Source organism: Heterocephalus glaber, unplaced genomic scaffold (genome assembly GCF_053883595.1).
Source record: "Heterocephalus glaber isolate CG9 unplaced genomic scaffold, H.glaber_assembly_v1.0 deba00001593, whole genome shotgun sequence".
Classification (NCBI taxonomy): Eukaryota; Metazoa; Chordata; class Mammalia; order Rodentia; family Bathyergidae; genus Heterocephalus; species Heterocephalus glaber.
In genome coordinates, this window is record NW_028258368.1 from 1,516,932 (window position 1) to 1,530,894 (window position 13,963).

At 44.0% G+C, this 13,963-nt stretch overlaps 1 protein-coding gene and 1 pseudogene across 10 annotated transcripts in view; one reads left to right on the plus strand and one right to left on the minus strand.

Moving 5' to 3' along the window:
• Window positions 1-13,963, minus strand: part of Scaf8 (SR-related CTD associated factor 8) — a 208,939-nt gene that overhangs the window by 37,378 nt on the left and 157,598 nt on the right. For 3 of the 10 annotated variants that reach the window (XR_015444072.1, XR_015444071.1, XR_015444070.1), the window contains one exon: window positions 11,580-11,670. The exons of the other annotated variants lie outside the window; for them this stretch is intronic. The gene's annotated coding sequence lies outside the window, so the exon portion shown is untranslated. The remainder of the gene's footprint in view (window positions 1-11,579; window positions 11,671-13,963) is intronic. 10 annotated transcript variants of the gene reach the window in all.
• LOC106010412 (heterogeneous nuclear ribonucleoprotein A1 pseudogene) overlaps window positions 11,769-13,963 on the plus strand; it is a 38,107-nt pseudogene continuing 35,912 nt past the window's right edge.

The window sequence follows — 13,963 nt, forward strand, 5'->3', positions numbered from 1 at the left end:
ACTTTACTGAAAGAATAACTGGGGCTGGAAAATATTATGTGATTTTTCACAGCTGTTAAAGGAACAACCAGGAATTAGGTTAAATATTTGGAAATTTTGGACAGTTAGTTGTCATTAGTAACAAAATGATAAGCTTTGGTGATTTAAAAGGACTATACTAAGCAATTTTGATTTTACGCTGCGGGAAAAACTTAATGATACAAAAAGTTATGTATAAAATACTGTGTTTTACCATGTCATACTATTTTTTTTTTTTTTTTGTGGTACCAGGGATCAAACTTGGGTCCTTGCGCTCGCGAGGCAGGCGACGGAACCACTGAGCTAAATTGCTGGCCCTACCATGTCATACTATTATATTATACATTATTATTTATTTTAGGACATTTGGGCCATTTTATGTAATAAGAGAAAGGGCTTAAATAATTGACAAGAATAATAAAATGGAGTTTTTCATACTTCTACTGTGGTTTTAGTATAGAGACATAACTTTGTGAAATGTGTAAGAGCCACACAAAACAAAACTGGTGCCAAGAAAAAAATCTATTATTCTGGATTATTACAAATGTTTGGTCAATAATTTTTTCCTTCAAACAGAAAAGCTGACATTAAAAGTTGATTTTTTAAAAGCTACCCAAGGAAAACAATGAAAGCTCGGTCATTGGACTCAATTGCTGCAACACTGAAGTTTCAGGGCCGCTGCCCTAAATCTAGGTAAGATTTGCCAGGTTGTAACAGGGGAGGGTTGTTATCCACTGAGACCATAATGGGCAAAAAAAGGAAAAAGGCACAGATTCACTCAAATTAGGGGGTGGGGATACAGAAGAATGATCTGTAAATACACACAACGGTAACAAGCTATATTTGTGTTTCTCTACTGCCAAATTAGAGAAATAAATATTTTTGCATTGACAAATGAACTTGAATGGTACATAAAATTTATTGTGGAAATCTGGTAAGCATTTTAATGATCAAGGTTAACTGGGATGATTTGCTATCTGTCCTAAGTGCTTGATGGCATTGATATGAGGTCCCTGAAGCAATCCATCACTGAAGAGGTGGACATGACCACGGCAAGCACTGGGCAGGGAGCAATAGGGCACTGAGGGAATGTGTTGCTCCCGGAGAGTGCTGTGGTTTTCAAAGCTCCTGCAGTTAGGGGGCCTCTGGTCTTTTAAACAGAGGACAAGTTTCCCCGAAAGGCAGGTGAGATGTGAGGGCTCACAGGACTGGCCCAGAATTAAAAGTGAAAACTCCACAGGCTGGCACCCAACCAGGCCTTTGTCCCCTGGTTACCCTCTTTTCTCTCCACACCAACCCAGGCTCCTAACACTGAATAATGACACACTCATTATTCATCATCATTTCCACCTGTGCTGCAGAGTTCTCCCACTCCTAGTAGCTCTAATATCTTCAGTGGTTTATAAAGAATACCCTGAAAAATAAGAGCGTCTCCACACAGAATAAAAATGTCACAAAGGGTTCAGAGAAGTGCCTCTGCCAACATCATACGGCAGACAGTGCTCAAGTCCCAACCTGTATTGGCTCTAATTCCACAGTGCCTGTTTCTTTCATTGTGGGCACAGTCTGGGTGCTGGACACCATGAAGATCCTTCTGCATCCGCTATAGACTGACACTTTTACGTATGAAATTCAACACGAGAACATCTACAGGTTCACCATAAAAAAAGAAACCTGTCTGTTCCAGAGAGCCACAGCAGCAGGGATGCAACAGGTGATTTTGAGCTTCTGTGAAGGAATATGTTTTCACTAGGTCAGGGTCACCCTACTTCAACAGTTACCAGTGTTTCATGATCCCCAGAGTACCGGCCATTCTTTCCCAGGATAAAGAATGGTAGGCCAGAATCCCTACTCTTCAATGGGAACAAGGTGCAAAGAACAAGACTATTTTTCTTTTAAATAAATCTGATGCTGGGGATGGTGATGCATGCCAGTTATCCCAGCTACTTAAGAGGGTGAGGCAGGAGGATCGCAAGTTTGAGGTCAGCCTGGGCAACTTAGCGAGACTGTCTTAAAATTTTAAAAAAATATATGGCTAGGGCCAGGGATTTAGCTCAGTGGTTCCGCTATCTGCCTTGCAAGCTCAAGGTCCCAAGTTTGATCTCAAGTACAAAAAATATATATATATATATATATATGGATATATGGCTAGAGATGTAGATCAGAGCCAGAACATATGCTGAAGACCTTCGGTTCAATTCCCAGAATGCAAAACCAATCAATCAATCAATCAATCAATTCTGAGAAGCAGCAGTGCTCACAGGTAGAAGTCATTCCTGGATGAAATCATGAGGATTTTAGAACCAGTTTTCTGCAGCTCACTTGCTGCCCATATGTGTTTGTTGCAATTGTCCTACACTTCAGAATGCAGTTACACTTCCTCTGACATAAACTGGATCCAATGAAGGCCCATGGAAACGGAAGCACTCCTAACTCACTGGGAGTCTAGGTGACTTATATTACCTCTCAGTCTTAAGCAGCCCTCTTTACTAGTCCCACATGGCAAATAAGAAAACCAAGGTTCACAGAGCTTAATACGTGAGCACCTAACAATGTACCTCAAGCGGCACTGACTAGATTTCACAAAAAGTGTGCCTGCTCCCAAATTACATGCCTTTCCTCTCCAAGTCCACTTCTTCCCAGTGCCCTCAGCATCCAGACATGAAAGAAGCCACCCCTTGCATGGCCCATGATGAGAACCCAGGAGTGCCCAGGGCTGCAGGGAGCTCCAGCCACTTCCACACCAGCCACAGCCTTTCTTCTGCAGGAACTGGCTGTAGAAAAGTGACAGGTCACAGCATAGGGCTGGAGGAAGGACCAGACGGGAAGAGAAAATGCTTCCTCAGGAACACTACCCCAAGGGGGCAAACTGGATGGAGAAACACAAATGCAGCTGACCCCTGCGTCTGGTCACATTTTCTTTCCTTAACAGATTTCCAAAAGAGTCATTTCTAAAGTACAGCTCAGAAAGGGAAGGCAAGGATAACAATACTGGGAGACAAAGTCCACAGAATGCCTCTGACCCCTTTTTAGTTAATCTCCATTTTCCCTTCAGTATCTTAGCAGAACCGCCAGTAACTTGAAAAGCTGTCCACTGGAAACCTGGCATCTTCCTTTTCCTCTGTTCACCAGGAAAGGCAAAGGCACGATAATAGGAAGCCAGGGGACAGAAAACTACACCGGGGTTGATCTGTAGCAGCACTGACACTGGATGAATAAGCAATGGGCTGAAGAAGGTGGTGGTGGCACAGGGCTTGGCATGCATGCACTCTTTTCCCTGTGACATCAGACTCAGCCTCTGCCAGTCTGTCCTGCCATGTGGAAGCGACAGTGCCAGAGTGGCTCACGGATGCCAGACCCCAGCCTGCCTCATCCAGCTGATGCGTTTGGTCATCCATATGGGAGGAGGACGGCTGGCTCAGAGCTTCGAGAAGCAGTGTGTACAGATGCCTCCAAACATAATCTGCTAAATGTTTTATTGTTCTGTGGTTAAAAACCTACTCAAAATGTGTGCAGCCACATCCCATTAGGTTAGAACAATATGAAATCATGTCTTTCTAAGTACCAAGCATAAGAATAACGAAAATAAAGGCAATCATTGCCCTGTAGGGAAATTTATTCCTATGATGGGAGATAACCCGTGCTCCCTGATTAACCTGTGCTCACATTTCCTGATTCATGTCCACATGTGTATCATGCTTATCTCTGAGAGTCCCCAAGAAGCATAATAGAAAAAAAGGATCTATTAGCACCAAAACAGACCTTAGGAATTGTGAGGCACAAAATTTTCACTTTGAACACTAGAAAACTACAGCTCTGAAGTTCTCCACTTGCCCATGGACACACCAAGACTGAGAATCGATGTGATGTTTTGACTCTTTGTTCTATAATGGTCCTTATTCATTTAATTCAAATATCTCAGATATTCAATCTTGAAAAATTATGCCACTTGGCATAAATGATCTAATTATAATTTAGACTTTTGGACCATAATGAATCATGCTATTTCCATAGTGTTGGAATCCAATCTTGGGAGCTGACAGGAAGGAGGCACAGGGTTCAGAGCCTGGCAGAGTCCCTTGAGCTAGCTCTTCCGTGGAGAGGCAATTCATGGGGCTGGCTGAAAGCACGCACTCTGGCCTTATGCACACTGGGTCTGCATGTCTGGCTGCACTCTACTAGGTGTGCCATCCTCGGGCAGGATCCTCGGCGTTTCCCCATCTGTGGGATGGAGATTAATACTCATCTCTGAAGCTGACTGTGGGGCCGAGTGACAGCTGTGTGAAAAGTGTCACAGAGGAAGCAGGAAGGGGCTACTCTTCCTCCTGCCATCTGTGCTCTCAGGCAGCCCTGGAGACAGAAGGGGCAGCAGGATCCTTGCTGAGCTGAAATTGGGCTTCCCATTCCCACTGCCTGAGATGCACTTCCCTCCCTTCTCTACCCTGAGATGGCTCTGTCAGCCAGTAAAACCTCTCTGCTCAGTGGCTGCCTCCTCTGTGAAGCCTTCCCAAGTGCTTTGCTTTCTGGGAGCTTCACTGTGACTGATGGAAAATGTGACAGAGAGACTACAACCCCCACCCCATTTCTTGAAGGTCCACGTCCAGGGGTCAGTGGTTCTGACCACACACTCCGTTCCCCCTGGCTGCTGGACACTTGTGGTACTCCCTTTCTACTTGTTCCCCTGCCCCAAAGCCAGAGCTCCTCTTCTCCTCTACCTCCCAACATTCTCCCTCTCTTCTGGACCATTCCTACTCAGAGGAACCGCCACAAGCAGCTAGGAATCAGCACACTGCCGTTAAAAAGGAAAAACAGCCAACACTCATGCCTTTGTTGAAGTACAAGAAAAATTTCAAAAGAACATCTGCTAACCACTCACAGAAAGCCATGGCCCACTGTGCCACACTGTGTGATATGTTTGGGCTACATATGACCTGGCAATTCTGTATTCTGACACCTGAACTTTGGAGTGGGAGAAAACACAGAAACAGGTAGAAAAAGAGGCAAAACCAGGAGATCCAAGGCACCATTCTACAACCTTGCAACTACCAAGTCTACAGGGTGGGAGAACTGGACTGGAGGACCCCTGAGAGCAGCCAAGTCTGAAATCATTTTTGTAAGGTCCTGACTCTTGGCATTGGGCTTAATGGACACTCAGTGATGAAGAACAGAATGAATGAAACTGGAATAACACTAAAGAGCCACCCTGGAAGATAAAAGTCTACCTGTGATTCATTTCAGACCATTTTTGTAAAGTAGCTCTCTGACATGCATTCCACTGGCAGAGGAATTATCTAGACTGCTTAGAAGTTTCTCGGCTAGAGGCTGATGCTAAGGACTAAAGAATCTTACCCCAGAGACAGCTTTACAGAGCTCTCCCTCCAGCTTAAAAGTTCAGACTTCCCTTCAGGTTTCCATGAACAGATACTGTTAGATTAATGCCTTGCAGGTCACATGATGTAGTGTCCTCATTTTTAAATCTGTTGTGTGAAAACCATCATTTAGTATTATTATGTACTTTCCCCCTCACTTCAGGCCAGAGTGAAAGCTATCAACTTTATTTAGTAGAACTGAATCCCCTCGGATTAAAAAGATTTAGTAATTTTAAAAGTTAACTTTAAGAGAGTTATAATACTTCCTATAGGCATGTCACATGGATCCATAAAGAATGTTCTAGAAACAGGGTATTGATTACATTTTATTTTTAGTATACTGGAGTCAATGTTTAAAGAAATACTATTAATCTTTTTGGGCGAGGCAAAGGAACCTTTTGAAAAGTGAACAATCATACATTAAAAAAAAATTTTTTTTTTGATTTTCCTATATCCAGTTTGCCGAAAGCAAACTCAGTCTGGTGTCCTCAGCTGTCTTCACAGCTGAACTGGAGAAACTGTATGGTGGCTCACTGGAGCAGATGCTATTTTTTTTAAAATAGCTACAGAAACTAATTTGCAAACTGAATTAGTGGCTGAGAACTTATATAACTTAGTCAAGGAAATGACAAGCCACTCACTTTTCTTGGATGCCAGAAAACACGGTCCAAGGGAAAGGTGATCCCTGGAATATCTGTGGCACAACAGCCAGCCATAGTCCTGCGTGACATCCAGCCCTAAAGGTGACAAGGCAGGCAGAAAGGGTACTTGAGGGACCTAGGCTGGCCGGCATCTCTCCCTATCCACAGTAAGTATTTACAAGTAGGATCTGGCTATTCAGGAGAACTGTGGTGAGTGAAAACAGGAGAAATTACAGGTGGGTTTAGAGAGGGATGACTAAATTCCACCCCTGACTTGCTAGATTTTCCAAGTTCTGTGCATTTGTTTTATTTTACACAATCTTCTCCTCACATGCTCATGAAGTGACTGACAGAAACCAGGGCTCCACATCTATAAAGTGAGCACAACGCAGTGCTAGTAACGACAACAATTAGGGGCATAGCCACACTTGAAACCTCAGGGGAGGGAGGATTCACCCCGGCACCTGCCATCTGGACCATCCCCTACAGTCATGGAACATGCTTAATCAGTTTAACTGTGATACTGGCAAAAGACTACACTGAATTGCATGACCCGGTTCTTCTTTTTAATAGTTTTCAGGAAGGCAGAGAGTCTTATTTTAACAAGCTCGCAAAGAATGACAAACACAATCCAGATTAACAAGCCACTAATAGATCTTCTTTCTCTAAAAAACACTGCACACTCTCAGGAACATTTGTCTCAGGAGGGTCCAAAAGCACAGAATAGAACAGAACATAATATTTTTTAATGGGTAATTTTACCGAACCATATTCCTCAGAAGCCTCTGCCAGGATTGGGATAAGAAAAATCTCTTCTTTCACAGTGTTTGAGAGCTGATATGTGCTGCATTTGTACCCCACACAGAATTCCCTCCAGTGCTCAGGAGTGATTGAGCATGGCATCTTCCAGAACACACCTCACAACTTTCTCAGGCATGGCAACTGGAATTCCATTCAGCTGTCCAGAATCCTGTACCTTTCTTAGAAGACTTTACACATTGGTGAAGGACACATCTCAGATATTAGCAAATCTCAAATTGCAAATCTCTGTAGAGTTCATAATTTCGCCCCTTATACAATGATAACCTAAGAAGAAGAGGGAAGAAAACTAATTTGTGGCCAAGTGGACACATGACTGATGCCAATCAGCAAGACTGATACACCCAGCTAGACACACACTGTTACCCACCTGCCCTGTAGGCAATGCTATTCACTTTGTATCTTAGGGAAATTAAAGATTATTCCATACTCTGAGTTGGCTTGCAACAGCTGCAACCATAAATGTTAGAGCCAGGAATGCCAAGGCACCCAAGGATTTATTTGAAATTATGTTCCCTATTTTTTAAGCTGTGAGGCTTGAACATGTAAGACATGAGTGGGAAACAGCTGGGCTTGCCCACCCAACTAGAGAACTCCCAGGTTCTCCTGCTCCACAGCCTCTGACATACAGCTTGAAGGTCACTGATGTCACATATACATCATATCTGACTCTAAGCACTATCAACTAAAGTATTACAACTAAAGTGATTCTCAGCACAATCAATGAATCATCTCAAACCAGGTGCCACCACCAATGCAGCCCAGCCCTGGATCCACACAAGAATCCCAGAGGTTCCCTAGGATCCCCTCCTTTGCTTTGAATTTGGGGCATCTTTTCAACCGAAACCTCACATCTTTCAAGATTTTTACTTTTTTGCAGCTGGATCCTTGTCAACATTGAGCATCACATTCTGGGGAGCTGAAATGTTTCACAGGGAATGAATTCCTCCCCGAAATTATCATGTGTTGTGGGAAAGCTTGATTCACTTTACAGACAATAATCTAAGATGAAATGAGCTTTTCCATTCAGGGGTAGGTGTTATAAAAATGCCAGGAACGCAAGTTGTCTCAAGAGTATTTTTCTCTTTATGTTGCTCTCTCTCTCTCTTCTGCCAATCAAATGTACATTGAGTAACAGGCTACAAAAGGCTCTAGGTGGTAAGAATACTAGTGAGCAAGGACTGGGGATTTAGCCAAGTACAAGGTCCTGAGTTCAATTCCTGGTACAAAAAAAAAAAAAAAAGAGAGAAAAGAATACTAGTGAGGCTGATCTTTTCCCCAATACCACGCACAACAGAGCACCATGGGGCAGAGTGGATTGGGACTGCAAGTCTGTAGATCAGAACAGGACTAGGTGGTCTTGGCTTAACTGGTTTGGCAGGGAGACAGGAGAAAGAAGAAAACAAAATTCCAAGAGGTTACAGAACAATGGAGCTCAGGCCTAACAGCAACAATTTATAAGAAAGTTTTATAGAACATTAGGTCCATTCTGCAACAGCCAGTTTACAAAAGTACACATGCAATTCTCTTCTCTTTATTGTGTCTTCAAAAGAAACTGTTACTTTTTCTTCCAACCACCTGCTATTGAACACATCTAAAGCCTCTGTGTCCTCTCTGGCAACTTCAAAGTAAATACTTCTAGCTCTAATCATTATCCTTTTCCTGAAATCACAGTGTGAGCTTAGCCAGGCCTTAGCAATCCTGGGCTAGAGAACTGAAATCTGATCACTAACCTATCCCCACAGTGAAGAGGGAAGGATTCACCTGTGTCAGGTGCCAGACAGCAGGCGGGTGCCCATCTCAGCTGTCCTATTGTCCTTCAGTAGCCATCATTAACCTCATCCCACAAGTGAGGACATGGCCCACAGAGGCTAAATTACCTCCTTGGCACGTACTGCTAGCAGCAGGTGAAGCCAATGTTTGAAGCCAAAGTCTCCTTTGTAATATTTCAAGTGACATGTTCATCCCCCAACAGGGGCTCTGTCTCAGTATGGTTATAGATGGCTTTGTCTTCTAATTGCAGGTCGAGGGGAGAAAACTTATGCCAAAGTGCAGAATGAACTCAGGTCTGAAAAGGGCTCCTTTGCATCCATGACCCATTATGGGACTTGAGCTGCCCTCGGAGCTCAGGTGGCAAAAATCACCTTGAATAGGCCTAGTTTCCAAACACTCTTCAAAAAGCACCCCCCCCACACCAAATTGTGACAGGCTAGATCCCCTCCCCTGCCCCCACCCTGTCTTTAGCTCACTCTTTGGCCACCACCCAAGATGCTCAGTAGTCACTCTGGAGAAGGTGTCCATGGACTACGTAGTAGCTGGACGTACACAGACACCTTCCAGAGAGCCAAGGGACCAGTGCTTAAAGTAATCACACAAGGAAGAGATGACCCACTGCTGGATGACAAGCTAGAAGGCTCCAAGGATGGGAGGATGGGCACTTGCCTGCTGCTATTTTGCTTGCATTACACTTAACATGTGTATAACCATTCTTCAGGGATGTCAAGTGCTGATAACAGGCACTTGAGTGGAACCAGAGGACTCAAATAAATGTATCTACTTATTTATTTATTACATAAGAAAGAGAAATGAAATTCAAAGTGCAATTTAGCTGTGACAGTATGTTACAGTTTAATGACTAGAACATTGTGTCAAATCCGCAATTATATTGCAAAGTAATAATTTAAAAGCTATCTCAGCAGATATTATGGGATTTTTTTTTTTTTTTTTGCACTTCAGATTGAACCCAGGGCCTTTGTACTGAGCTATATCCCTACACCCCATTTAAAACAGGATCTCCCCAAGTTGTTAAGCCTCCTTCCGTGCTGGGAGCCCACTCTTCCAGGGTGCTGGGATTACACCACACCTCGCTTCTCTATTTTTGGTTTATTCCAATTGTGTCTTGGGTCTCTAATGTCTTTAGTAGTTGTTAAAGTGCGGAGGCATTTTTTATAGTTAAGAAAACAACTAAAAATTTGGCAGTGAATATTAACTATGAAAAGATACAGCCATTTCTCACTTATAAGGCTTGTTTTACTTTCAGAAATCTTTTTACAACTATTTAATTGCTCTACGTGAAGTCAATTTGACTTTGTTTTGTTAGATGTAAAAATGGTACTGTCCACCCCGTTAAATATATACATATATGGTTGTTTTCTCAGTAGTGAGGCGGTGTTTATGGTCTCAGTTCCTTCTCTTTGGGAAGGACTTTGAGTCCAAGATATTTTTTCCTCTTGTATCTTAAGTAAAATAAAATCCACAATCCTTATTTTCTAGCATGAAATTCTAAACCACCTATTTTCAACTTCAAAGTGAATCTGCTTCAAAGCCAGTCACTGGTATCTGGACATACCAATCAGCTGAGAGGTCTCAAGTCATTTGCTAAGTTTAGTCACAACAATAAAATCCATTTCTACAAATGCTTTGTTTTAAATAATAAATCAAAAAGGGCTCAAAGTTACCCCCTTAACAGTCATTTCTATTTATATTCAATATATTTTCTTGAGTGGAAAACAAAAAAGAATTAAGGGGTATTGAATACATGATCCATCACCATGGCAGGGATTTTAGATTTTGAATGAAGCCCGGCTCTAATCTGCAGTACAGTATACTGGGGAAAAGGCTGAAATAGTTTTCTTTCAGGAAACTGCAAAGAACACTGAACCTCCTAACGTAAGGCCAATCAATATATAAGGGAGCTAAAGAGTAGAGCTGCCAAATTTAGCAAACAGAAACAAGAAACACTTTTGAAAGTGCAGCTCAAATACTGAATGAGATATACTTATATCAAAAATCATTTGTTGCCTATCTGAAGTTTAAAAGTGAACGGGGTGTCTTGTATTTTGTTTGGCACTCAACCAGGGGTAAACCTCACGGACACTGGACTAGCACAGTAGGTTGTGTTCATTTCCACAGCTGTCTGGCTCCTCTAGCACTGAGGATGGTTTCAGGACACTTCTCTTACACTGCTGATCCCTGACTACAAAACTCCGCCCTTTACCAGTGCCTGATGGAAACATCAGGTAATCATTGTTCTGGGACTATTCTAGGAGCTGGGGACAGCTGTCATCATGCAGCTTCCACACAGGCAGAGACAGGGGGTGGGATAGGCCAGCAGGAGCACGCTGCAAGGAAAACCAGAGCTGGGGTGCTGGGGTCTGCTGGTAATCCCAGTGACTCAGGAGGCTGACAGAGGAGGTCTGCAAGTTTGAGGTCGGTCTGGGCTACACAGCGAGAGACCCTGTCTCAAAAAGTAGGGGAGGGCTGGGGATGCAGCTCAATGTAGAGTGCCCCTGGGTTCAATCTCCAGTCCTCCACAACCCCAAAAGAAAACAACAAAAGTACAGTGAGAGAGAGGTGGGAGAGGTACTCAGGCAGCACTATTTTAGATGTGGTGCACTCCAAAGCATTCTCTAAATCAAGACAGAGAGGAGGTGTGAGAGTCTGAGGAATGTGAAAGACTTCAAGGGGAGGGGACAGAAGGAGGAAGACAAACAGAGGGAGGAATGACATCACATACCCCATTGCAGAGGTATTATACTGTAGAGCCATTTATTTAACACAGAAAACCAAGAGCCTTTAAGCCAACAGTGGTACACAGAATGGCACTCTAAATAATGGAGAAAGATCCCCCATTGAAGAAAGCCTGACCTTCCTTCTACAAGGAAGCTTTTGGAAAGTCAGTTGTTCACATTGCTTACAAATTCTATTCAGGTAAGTCAGCCATGGCACTCGCCTGTATTCCCAGCTACTCGGGAGGCTGAGGCAGGAGGATCACTTGAGCTCAGAGGTCTGAGGCCAGCCTGGGCAACATAGCAAGACTCTGTCTAAACAAAACAAAACAACAAAAAAGGTAAACTTGTGACCTGGAGAAAGAATTCCCTTCTTCTCTTACAGCATTCCCATGTGGGGTCAGGAGGACGGTATGTACCATCGACTAGATCAACCCTTCCCCAGTGGAGGAACAAGCATCGCGTGGCTCACTGCCCCCATCTGGGAATATGCTGGAAACAAACCTCCCACGCCCCTGAATCCCTTGCCCTGTTCTAGGGGACAAGGACAAATATCTGGTCGTAGGTTGTGGACACAGCAGCCCGATCAGAACCAGGAAACTCGCCATGGCTTAGCAGCTCCAGTCAGGGACATGTCCAGTAGGCCTGTACTTACAGCTCTACAGGACTTTCTTTTACATTTATAATAACTACTGGAAAACTTAAAATATATTCCAGTGTCTATCTTCACCAACTTGCCTATCTGAAAAAAAGGAATTATTTTTAAAAGCATTCAAGAAAACCACAGGTCCCACTGTCTGACATACTGTCGGAGCACTCTGCTGTCTGGCTCCCAGAAGTAGAGATCAGAATTGGGCCGCTCAGCCTTTGCTTCCACCAAGTCCCTGGCTGCAGGACACCAGTAGGTCTCATGTGATGAACCCTGCTGAGACTGATGCCTTTTTGCCTATGAGGTAAACTAAACTTCTCAGCTTAGAACCATACCCTAGCAAGCAGTAGACAGTCTGAAACACCAGTTTTTACACCAAAGATTCTACATCTGTGTATGAATTGTGACAAACAGTAACTACGTGAAAGTATGAAGGAGCCCATTGGAATCACAGACTCTCAGGCCCAAAGGGGCCTACACACTATCACACCGGATGTCTAATGAGACCCCTGCATTGCCTCTAACTTACCCCTAGGCAGATTCTGTCCAGGATGCAGTGCTGCCACCTCTCCTGCCAGGCCTCAGTTCTCTTTTTAGACAGTGACAATGGCCAGGAAGCCCAACTCTCTGCCTTCTGGTGTTACAAGGAGCACGTCCAATCCCTCAGCTGGGCTGCACTTATTTTAAGTCAGTGGCCTTAAAATCCCTTAAATGTTCTCCAGAGCAGATGCATTAATCTTCACTTGACACATCTAGTCCCCAGATAGCTAGGTCATCTTCCTATGGATACACTCAAAATTTGTCTGTCAGTGTCTGGAAACTGGAACTGCTTTTAAAATTTCAACAGCGGTCTCATTTGTGGGACAGAGTAACACTGTCACGGTTTGTCATCCATCTCAGTTTGAATCCTATTCTTGTGCTACAGCACTCTAAGCTTGCCTTAGTGCAGTGATGGTGAACCTTTTAGTTCAATGATACAAACTGCCCACCGAGGAACCCATGCCATCGGTTTGCCGCCACTGCCTTAGTCTCTGGTGGCCATGGGAATCCGTCGACTGACAAGCCTCTGTCTCTTACATCCAGGTCACTATTAAACAAACCATCTCTGACCCACCCTTCACCAGCACAGAGCTCACCCAAGAGTCTAGTGCTCTCTTGTACCTTCTGATAATCCCTAGGTTTAATCATCATGCCTGACATCCATCTTTGAAATCACCAATAAGCTGAGGAGAGCAAGTCTGAAGTCAGAAATCTTTATCTCATTTCAGCCCTTTTAAATGGGCCTGTGACAATCTATACATGGGCACCAAAAGAGAAAGAAAATCTGCCTAGCGCTGACACCTCGTCTTTGAGACTGCCCCAGAGCCTGTGATTGCACACCTGCAGCCCATGTCCCCAGAGGTCCTCATGACGATCCAGTGCTCCTTTTCCTATCCAGCTGGGCTTGTCTTCCTCCTTCTGATCAGCCATAGCTTAGAACCTCTGCTCCACAACCCTAAGACAAAGGCCGGTTCAGAGGTAGCTTCCCCTGGCTCCACTATAAAATTGGGGCCCGAGGTCCCCGCAGCTCCCACAGCTCCCACTCACTGACACTGCTTTATCAGTCAGCAGTCGAGTGGGTGGACAGACTGAGCCAGCCAGGCTGCACTGCCACCCAGGCCTCTGCCTCTCCTCTTCTGCCTTTGCCACAAAAAACTGAGTGACTTTCTCTGTTCCTTACTTAAGTCTAATTAGACAGCAGCTATGACATCTTTCTCATTCACTGAATGACATAACCCTCCTTTAAAGTAGCAGTCATTTCTCTGGCAGGAACTTTCCTTAGTGACCCCAGGCCAGAGAATCCCTTTTCACCAGTCAAGCCATCTTTATACGGCTCTTTTTGACATTGTGCTGGGAATGATGACAAGTTCCCTGGCCAGCACTTTTAGAAAGTATTTTTCTGCTTGAAGATCAAAACGT